The sequence below is a fragment of the Hemitrygon akajei genome, chromosome 16 (genome assembly GCF_048418815.1).
Source record: "Hemitrygon akajei chromosome 16, sHemAka1.3, whole genome shotgun sequence".
Taxonomy (NCBI): Eukaryota; Metazoa; Chordata; class Chondrichthyes; order Myliobatiformes; family Dasyatidae; genus Hemitrygon; species Hemitrygon akajei.
The window spans coordinates 68,867,744-68,878,543 of record NC_133139.1 but is presented as its reverse complement, the minus strand read 5'-3'; the positions used below and the strand labels follow the sequence as shown (position 1 = coordinate 68,878,543).

The following is a 10,800-nucleotide window of genomic DNA, read 5'->3' as shown; positions in this document are numbered from 1 at the left end:
TCATCGCAGCAAGTAATGAGAGAAATGGTTATTGATATTTCTTCTCTTTTCTTATTTTGACTAAAATCATTGAAGGCCAATTCTAATACTGTGAGCGTCGGGTCAGCTGGTTCACCAACTAACCAGAGACCAGAAATCAAGCCTGGAGTACTTTTTAAAAACACAAGAGGTTCTGCAGTTTCTGAAAATTCTAAGCAACATGCACCAAATGCTGGGAAGGGACTCAGCAAGTCAGTCAGTACCTATGGAGGGCAATACTCTTTGCCCTCTATCACCCAGCAATATACCCCACTTAACTTTCAGGACAGCCCAAAACAAAATCAGAGTCATAGTTATTATCAGTGATAAAGGTTGTGAAGTTTGCTGTTTAGTTGCAGTACAGTTGCAATACACAAGTATATTATAAGTTATAAGAAAAACATATTTTTAAAATAAATAAATAAATTTTCTTGTGTTAAAGGTATGGGTATCTTAGTCTAACCACAGGTAATTTATTACTTATCCTGCAGATGCTGGTAACACACACAACGTGCTGGAAGAACTCAGCAGGTGAGGCAGTATTTTATTTATTATTTAATTGGATCCCATGACTAATGCAGTGTTGCCAACACTTCAGATCTCAGGGCCTCGCTTTTAAACTGCTCCTGTGTTCCTTCAGGGATATACCATCCTGGTATAGCAGGTGGGATTTTAGTTGTATTCCTGGTTATCTGTGATCCTCCTTGTTGCTGTCTGAGATAGATAGATAGATAGATAGATAGATAGATAGATAGATAGATACTTTATTCATCCCCATGGGGAAATTCAACATTTTTCCAATGTCCCATACACTTATTGTAGCAAAACTAATTACATACAATACTTAACTCAGTGTAAATATGATATGCATCTAAAATCACCCTCTCAAAAAGCATTAATAATAGCTTTTAAAAAGTTCTTAAATAGTTTACTAAAATACATTGAATGGTAACTTAAGCTCAGTCCTAACCCCGGCACTTTAACATATCTTACCCTGGCAGTTGAATTGTAAAGCCGAATGGCATTGGGGAGTAATGATCTCTTCATCCTGTCTGAGGAGCATTGCATCGATAGTAACCTGTCGCTGAAACTGCTTCTCTGTCTCTGGATGGTGCTATGTAGAGGATGTTCAGGGTTTTCCATGATTGACCGTAGCCTACTCAGCGCCCTTCGCTCTGCTACCGATGTCATACTCTCCAGTTCTGTGCCCATGACAGAGCCCGCCTTCCTTACCAGCTTATTAAGACATGAGGCGTCCCTCTTCTTAATGCTGCCTCCCCAACACGCCACCACAAAGAAGAGGGCGCTCTCCACAACTGACTTATAGAACATCTTCAGCATCTCACTACAAACATTGAATGATGCCAACCTTCTAAGGAAGTACAGTCGACTCTGTGCCTTCCTGCACAAGGCATCTGTGTTGGCAGTCCAGTCTAGCTTCTCGTCTAACTGCACTCCCAGATACTTGTAGGTCTTAACCTGCTCCACACAGTGGATTAGGGAAACAAGAATTCTACAGTTGCAAAGTCCAGGGAGGAATGGCAGGGTAAGTGAATACGCTACTGGAGAGATTCAACTCCTGTCACTAAATAAAAAGATGTTCCGTGTCACTCTTCTAACCAAGTTAGAACTTCTGGGCAGTTCAGTTTATGGGTCAGATTTTGTTTTCAAACACCGGAGCAAACAATGTCAGTGATCAGGGACCAGGGTCCAATTCGCGCTGCTGCATGTTCCCTTTGTGACCGCATGGGTTTCCTCCCACATTCGGGTTGGTGAGTTGTGTCATGCTAGGTTGGCCTGGAGCTGTAAGCATAGTGACATTTGCACGCCCACAACTCACCAGTATGAGGATGTGCTGGCTGCCCTTGTACTTGTGTTGGTCGTTGACACAAGCAAGACATTTCACTGCTTGTTTCGATGTACAGGTGACAAATAAAGCCAAGCTTTGTCTTATCTTAATCAACAGATCAAAGCCAAGCCAGATCAAAAGTAACCCAGTTTAAAAATTATTCAATTTTGTTTTAAATAAATTTAATGAGGTAGCCTTTACTACTTCACTGGGCAGAGAATTCCACAGACTCACTACTCTCTGGGAAAAGCAGTTTCTCCTCATCTCCATCTTAAATCTATTCCTCTGAATCTGGAAGCTATGTCCTCTAGCTCTAGTCTCACTTACCAGTGGAAACAACTCTCCTACCTCTATCTTATCTATCCCTTACATAATTTTATATGTTTCTATAAGATTCCCTCTCATTCTTCTGAATTCCACTGATCATCTACCCAGGCGACTCAATCTCTCTTCAGAGGTTAACCCCCTCAACTCCAGAATCAACCTTGTGAGCCTCCTCTGCACCACCCCCAAATCCAGTGTGTCTTTCCACAAGTAAGAAGGCCACAACTGCACACTGTACTCCAGCTGCGACCTCAACAACACTCTGAACAGTTGCAGCATCACCTCCCTGTTCTCAAATTCAATCCTTCTAGCAATGGCCAACATCCCACTTGCCTTCTTTATAACCATAAGACACAAGGATCCCATTCAACCCCATACACCTGCCCTCTTACCATATCCTTTGATGCCCTGACTATTCAGGGAACGGTCAACTTTCACCTTAAATATATGCATGGTCTTGGCCTCCACCACAGTCTGTGGCAGAGCATTCCACAGATTCACTACTCTCTGGCTAAAAATATTCCTCCTTACCTCTGTTCTAAAGGGTCACCCCTCAATTTTGAGGCTCTGCCCTTTAGTTCTGGATACCCCCACGATAGGAAACATCCTCTCCACATCCACCCTATCTAGTCCTTTCAATATTCCGTAGGTTTCATTGAGATCCTCCTGTATTCTTCTAAATTCCAGTGAGTACAGGCCCAAAGCTGCCAAACGCCCCTCATATGTTAACCCCTTCATTCCCAGAATCATCCTTGTGAACCTCCTCTGGACTCTTGTGTTGCACCTGGAAACCAACCTTTTGCAATTCATGCACGACACTCTCAAGTCCCTTTGCACAACAGCACGCTGCAATCTTTCACTAGTTAAATAATAATCTGACCCTCTAGTTACCTCGCAAAGTGGATGGCCTGACATTTACCAAAGTTATACTCCATCAGACAAAGCCTTGCCCACTCACTTTATCTATCTATACCTTTCCATTGTCCACAATCTCTGCACAAATTGCTTTTCCATTCAGTTTAGTTTCATCAGCAAACTTAAATATGCTATACTCAGTCCCCTTTCCGAATTATTAGTGCACATCAAGATGGTCTTAAAAATGGAAAGTGCTCTGGGTATGATTTTACCCCAGAAAAAATAATATTGTAACATGATAATAAGGCTGTTTATCAGGAAGGTGGTTATAAGGAAGAAGAATACAATGGAAGAGAACTGGGCATAGGTTCAGTACGAAATTACATATTCAGCAGCAGAGTAAAATCAGTCTGTTTCACATAATGGTTAACATTTAAACAATGAATGCATATTTTACAATACAGCCATTTAAGTCAACTAATGTAACAAGAAAAGTTGTTCAGCCATGACTATCAGGAAAAGTTAAAGATAATTAAAGGAAAATGCTTAAAACACTGCCATAAAAAGCAGTGACCCTAAGGACTGGAGAAATATTGGACTTGGCAAAGAGTGATCAAGTCATTAATTATGATCAAGAAAAGAAATGTAGAATAAGAGTTGAGTGAGAAACATAAAAACAGAGCTTTTATGGACATGTAAGGAAGGTGAGGATTAACTGACGTTAATATGGATCTCTTACAGACTGAGAAGGAAGAAATTACACAGTGCAAGATGGAAATGGCACAGTATATTTAAACTTGCTTAAGCCCATCGCCCCTATGGTGTATTTACAGAACTGTAAAATTAAACAAATAATTTTTCTTGAATTGCAATTTAAATTTACAGTAAATTTTAAAGTAAGGAGTAAGAAATTCCTACAGAAACAGTGGTGCACTCTAGGTATACGGTGAATAAGCTGCAGAAGAACAACAGTATTTGAGAAAATAATGGAGTTTAAAAGTTGTAAACCCTTATGGGACTTGACACCATAGGTGTAGAGTTAATGTTTTTCTGGCCAGGTATTCAGAAACAGAAATCACTCTCTCAGAATGAAGAGTCCACACTTCAATCTCAGCCCACACTGAGGGCCGAGATGAGAGGAAGTTATTTCACTCAGAAGATGAATCTTTGAAATTCTCCCGTGCGGGAAGGAGGTTCAGAGGTGAAAGATTTGCCATTATCTTATTCTGACTGGTTGCATTGCAGACTGGTATGGAGGCTTCAATGCACAGGATCGGGAAAAAAGCTGCAGAGCATTGTAAACTCAGCCAGTTCCATCAAGGGCACCAGCCTCCCCACCATCGAGACCATCTTCAATAGGGTGATGCCTCAAGAAGGCAGCAAACACCTTTAAGGACCCTCACCATCCAGGACACGCTCTCTTCTCATTGCTACCATCAATGAAGAGATGCAGGAGTCTGAAGACACACGCACAATGTTTTAGGAACAGCTTCTTCCCTTCTGCCATCAGATTTCTGAAAGGACCATGAATCCCAGCAAACTACCTCACTTTTTCCATTACTTATTTAATTTTTTATATTTCTTATTGTACATTATAGGAATTTTTAATATATTACATTGTACTGTTGCCACAAAATAATAAATTTCACAGCGTATATCAGTGATAATAAACTTCATTCTGCTTCCGACTGATCAGACAAATATAGCCAAATAGACCACCCTTGCTTTGACTGTTTCATGTTCTGAGGTTAAGCAGTTGCATACCTGAATGCTCAATACTCAGCTACTTGCCTGCTTCAAATGTTAATTCCAATGGAATTATCAATCTAAAATATTGGTTCAGTCCAATCGCAGTATGGCCGTCAAAAATATAATGCAACTTGTTAGACATTAAGATGCATGGTAAAATGAATCAGGGAGAGGGAGAATCCAATCTGAAACTCAAGCAGGCACTATTGGAACTGCCCTTTGCTATTGCAAACCGTGTAGAAGTCATGCTCCAGCAATCTGTAAACATGGTCAAAAGCTTAACAATACGCTCCTGTTGGAGATGGTATCAGGAGTTATTTATGATTTAGATTTGAATTGGCTGATTGAGAAGCAATTAAAGCACAGAAAGAGTGCATGTGCGAGAATGGCAGTCATATCCTAGCAAGCTATCACTGAAGCGGTGTACACACGTCATTAGGATCGCAAAGGAAACAATCCATGATCCCACACAGTTGCATCCTTCCAAGGGCATTGCCTCCATCGCAGTTAATGAACGCCACGCTCTTTGAAGAGTCACGCTTGCTATATTACGGCCCTGTCTTTTTTCCACATAAACAGCAAGATTTATCTGATTGCTTGCATCAATACTTGTGTTCCAGTGAATGAAATGCAAAATCAAATGAAAGATAAAGGCTTCTCTTCAATACATCACACAGTGGGCTTCAAATTCTTCCTAATGTGAAATCATGTAGGTAAATAGTTGCACAAGAAACAAACTATTTCAATGGAAATCATGGGGGAATGTCTCTTTTACGCACATAATTTGCAAGGAACATGCATCTATCCCACACTGTAGCAGCATGGTAGGGCTTAGATATTGGCATAGCTGTTAGCATAGCACTTTACAGTGCCAGTGATTGGGGTTCAATTCCCACTAATCCCTGTAACGAGATTGTACATTCTCCCCATGACCACATGGGTTACCTCTGGGTGTTCCGGTTTCCTCCCACATTCTATCAGAAAGGGCATACGTGTGTGGGATAGTAAGCTGTGGGCATGCTACGTTGGTACCCGAAGCATGGCGATACTCGCAGGCTGCCCACAACACATCACAGACAATGACAAACGATGCAACTCACTGCATGTTTTTCAGTGTTTCAAAGTACATGTGACAAATGCTTAAAACTAAAAGTAAGTTCAGGAGTCACAGGTGAAGCATGTACTTTCTTATGTTAAGTCCCTTAATGGGTAGAGATCTTAAAACAAGGATAATGGGTAAAGTACTGGCAAATGGGATAGAGTGTAGGCAAGTGCATCATCAAGCTCTTGGGTAGAGGGAATGACATAGACTTTTCTAGACAGGGATCAATTTCAGAAATTAGAAATGCAAAGAGGCTTGGGATTCCCTGAAGATTAACTTTCGGATTCAGTCTTATGGTCTTCTCAAATGGAAACACCGCTGGAGGCAGGAAATGGACCCTACTGCTCTTGTCTTCTGCCTAAGATGTTCCAACAATTATCGAAGATCTCACTTCCACAATACTCAACTGGGTGTCTTGTTGGCACCTCGGCAGAGGACAAGATCAGCAAGATGTTCCTTACCAAAGAAAGTAGAAGACCTTGTCCACAGAATTCTTAGGAACTTAATCTGTTATTACTTTGAGAAGAATCCATAGTTGTTTGCTGTATGTCTGTTTAGAATTTTCTTCCTTTAGTGTCTCATTGTTTCTTTTAAAGTTTGTAGGCACCAGGTAAAATGTACCAGGCTTTCTGAGAATTTCAAAGAATCTTTTTCCTTAAAGCAAAGACCAACCTGGTACACAGTCGTGACAAGAGATGTTTTAACCAGTTAGCTTCTGAAGACCTTGACCCCTGTTAAAGCTTGTGGCCATTGAACCATTTTTGATACGATAATGCAAGCCTCCAAGGGAAAACTTGGTGTGAAATTAGATTTTAATGAAGATGGAAAACTAGTGGCATTGTATCTGAATTCTAACTGGATACATCACTGTGTGGCTTGCAGGGGCCGCTGCACAGGATTGGATGAATCTGTGGAGGGTTGCAAACCCAGTCAGCTTCATCGTGGGCACTAGCTTTCCCAGCATCAAGGGCATCTTCAAAAGGTGATGCCTCAAAAAGGCAGCATCCATCATTAAGGACTCCCACCACCCAGGACATGCCCTCTTCTCATTGCTACCATCGGGGAAGAAGTACAGGAGTCTGAGGCACACACTTAATATTTTAGGAACAGCTTCTTCCGCTCCACTATCAGATTTCTGAACAGTCCATGAACCCATGAACACTACCTCACTGTTTTTCCCCTCTCTTTCTGGACTACTTATTTAATTTCTGATTCAGATTCTGATTTGGAATTCGTCATGGGACATTGGTCACAAAACTCCACCCCATTCTTACAACTAGCCTTCAGAAACACATTCGGTGTTCACACGCTTCCACTTTACTGCTGCAGGAAATTGGACATTAACTGAGCTTGTTCCTTTAAATCTGATGTTAATCCTGATGATTTAGAATTAACGTGCTCCCATTATTAGAAGATAATTCACAAAATCTTTGTGTACTATGTCTGGAAATCTTGGAAGGGGCAGAAAACATTTTGGCCAGACATCTTAAATGTATTATGATGTCATTTGTTGGTTTTATTTTTTCCCAAAGCAAGCGAGGTCACCTTGGCGAAGATAAGAAATCAAAGGACATTTTTAGGACCTAATTTCTTTTGTTTCTGGTCAGTAAATTGCATTTTTTAACTGGACAATTTAAATAATATGTTCATACTTGCCAACCCTAACATTAATTACATATCTTTAACTGATCTTGAATTAAGTGGCTTACTTGGCAATTACCGGGCAAATTGATTTGGGCCTGAAGTGACATATTGTGCCTATAAAAAGTATTCACACCCCTTGGAAGTTTTGTTTTACAACATTGAATCACAGTGCATTTAATTTGGCTTTTTGTTTTTGACACTGATCAACAGAAAAAGACTTTCGTGTCAAAGTGAAAATGGATCTCTACAAAGTGATCTAAATTAATTACAAATATAAAACACAAAATAATTGGTTTCATGAGTATTTACCTCCTTCAAGTCAGTATTAGTAGATACACCTTTGGCAGCATTTACAGCCTTGAGTCTGTGTGAGTAGGTCTCTATCAGCTTTGAACATCTGGACACTGCAGTTTTTCCCCATTCTCCTTTACGAAACTGCTCAAGCTCTGTCAGATTGCAATGGGATCATGAGTGAACAGCCTTTTCCAAGTCCAGACACAAATTCTCAATTGGATTGAAGTCTAGACTCTGACTTGGCCACTCCAGGACATTAACTTTGTTGTTTTTAAGCCATTCCTGTGTAGCTTTCTTTGACTTTATGCTTAGGGTCATTGTCTTGCTGGAAAACAGATCTTCTCCAATTTGCAGTTCTCTTGCAGACTATATCAGGTTATCCTCCAGGATTTCCCTGTATTTTGCTGCATTCATCTTATCCTCTACCTTCACAAGTCTTCCAGGGCCTGCTGCAATGAAGCATCCCCACAGCATGATTCAGCCACCACCATGCTTCACAGTAGTGATGATATATTTTTGATGATGTGCAATGTTTGGCTTACACCAAACATAGCATTTAGTGTGATAGCCAACAAGCTCAATTTTGGTTTCATCAGACCATTGAACCTTCTTCCAGCTGATTTCAGAGTCTCCCACATGCCTTCTGGCAAACTCTAGCCGAGATTTCATAAGAGTTTTTTTTATCCCAACAGTTGCTTTATCTTTGCCACTCTCCCATAAAGGTGTGACTGGTGGAACACCCGGGCAACAGTTGTATGTACAGTCTCTCCCATCTCAGCCACTAAAGCTTGTAACTCCTCCGGAGTTGTCATGAGTCTCTTGCTGGCCTCCCTCACTAGTCCTCTTCTTGCCTGGCCACTCAATTTAAGAGGATGGCCTGTTATAGGCAGGTTTTACACTTGTGACATATTCTTTCCATTTCTTGATGTTTGACTTGACTGTACTGCAAAAGATATTCAATTACTTGGAAATTTTCTGGTATACATCGCTTGACTTGTGCTTTTCAACAACCTTTTTGTGGAATTGCTTGGAGTGTTCTTTTGTCTTCATGGTGAGGTTTTTGTCAGGATACTGACTCACCAGCAGTTGGATCTTCTAGCTGCAGGTGCATTTTTACTACAATCAATTGAAACAACTTAACTGTACACAGGTGATCTCCATGTAGCCAATTATGTGACTTCTAAAACCAATTGACTCTGCACCAGTGATGTTTTGGTGCATGTGTCATATTAAAGGGGTGAATACTTACGCAATCAATTATTCTGTGTTTTATATTTGTCATTAATTTAGATCACTTTGTAGAAATCTGTTTTCACTTTGACAAAAGAGAGTCTTTTTCTGTTGATCAGTGTTAAAAAAGCCAAATTAAATCCACTGTGATTCAAAGTTGTAAAACAACAAAACATGAAAACTTTCAAGGGTGGGTGAAAACTTTTTAAAAGGAAAACTGGGTAAGGTTGGTGCATTTCTTTCTACATCTTTTCAGTTGGTGGTCAAGATTACCATCTGGTAAATGAGATGCGATGCTACAGTCCCCAGTTGACCTGAAGAGGTGCTGATGATCCATCTTCTTGAACCACTACCCTTTTTGTGTTAAAGATACACCCAGTTCCGTTAGGTAGAGCCGCATTGGAATTTAGGCCCAGCAAAGTCGAGGAATGATGTTTCTGCCGATATATTCCACAGGGGAGCCTCTTGTCATTTGTGTTTTGTGTTTCTTCCTTTTCTTCATCTTCCTCCTCACTGCCTCCTCTCCTAACCGCTGCTGGTGACACTTTGGAAGCCTTAATCTTTGGCTCCGGTTGACCTTCCATCAGGCGAACACAGGAGTGTGACTCTCCGAAGGCTTGGGGGGATAGGATGCTTTGGACAATGCCTTTCTTCATGTCTCTTCTGTTTCCATTTAATGGCGTGCTTGCCTTCAGGTCTTTGGGAACCAAGCTTCCAGAGACTGTGTAAAGAGAAGCCAGCCCATAGATCAGCCTTTGTCCACTCAGCTTGCTCAATCAAGGAGACCTTGCCCCAAGCCCTTCTCTTTCTCTTAGGCAAAAGGATCTAACTACAGTCAAGAACCAAGGATCAATTTTATTCATCATATATACATTTACACGTATTAGGAATTTGCTGTGGTGTGTTGGTGTGACATATAACAACAAAAAAACAGCATTCAACCACTATAACCATATATAACCATATAACAATCACAGCACGGAAACAGGCCATTCCGGCCCTCCTAGTCCGTGCCGAACTCTTAATCTCACCTAGTCCCACCTACCCGCACTCAGCCCATAACCCTCCACTCCTTTCCTATCCATATACCTATCCAATTTTACCTTAAATGACACAACTGAACTGGCCTCTACTACTTCTACAGGAAGCTCATTCCACACAGCTATCACTCTCTGAGTAAAGAAATACCCCCTCGTGTTTCCCTTAAACTTTTGCCCCCTAACTCTCAAATCATGTCCTCTCGTTTGAATCTCCCCTACTCTCAATGGAAACAGCCTATTCACGTCAACTCTATCTATCCCTCTCAACATTTTAAATACCTCGATCAAATCCCCCCTCAACCTTCTACGCTCCAATGAATAGAGACCTAACTTGTTCAACCTTTCTCTGTAACTTAAGTGCTGAAACCCAGGTAACATCCTAGTAAATCCTAGTAAAAGTATAGAGAGTAAAGAATTATATAAAATAAAGTTAGGAGTACGGCTCTGGAATAAAAACAACCATGATTACATAAATACCAGCATGTGTTTACAATGTAAACTCCATTATTAAAAAGCAGTTTAAAGTGCTTACAGTGCAGTGATAGGGGTAACAGATTGGGGGGGGGGCGGGTAACTAGAATAGTTGATCAGATTAACTGCCTGGGCAAGAAGCTTTAAGGATAGCATGAAGTTTTTGTTTTAGTAGCTCTATAGCGCTTTCCCAGAAGGGAGCCTTTAGAAAAATCATTTTGCAG

The 10,800-nt window shown here is 40.8% G+C and overlaps 1 long non-coding RNA gene across 1 annotated transcript in view; it reads right to left on the bottom strand.

The window, feature by feature from the left end:
• Nucleotides 1-547: 547 nt before the first annotated feature.
• LOC140740154 (uncharacterized) overlaps nucleotides 548-10,800 on the bottom strand; it is a 43,845-nt gene continuing 33,592 nt past the window's right edge. Inside the window, exon 5 of the long non-coding RNA XR_012101803.1 lies at nucleotides 548-732. This is a non-coding gene — a long non-coding RNA (uncharacterized lncRNA). The remainder of the gene's footprint in view (nucleotides 733-10,800) is intronic.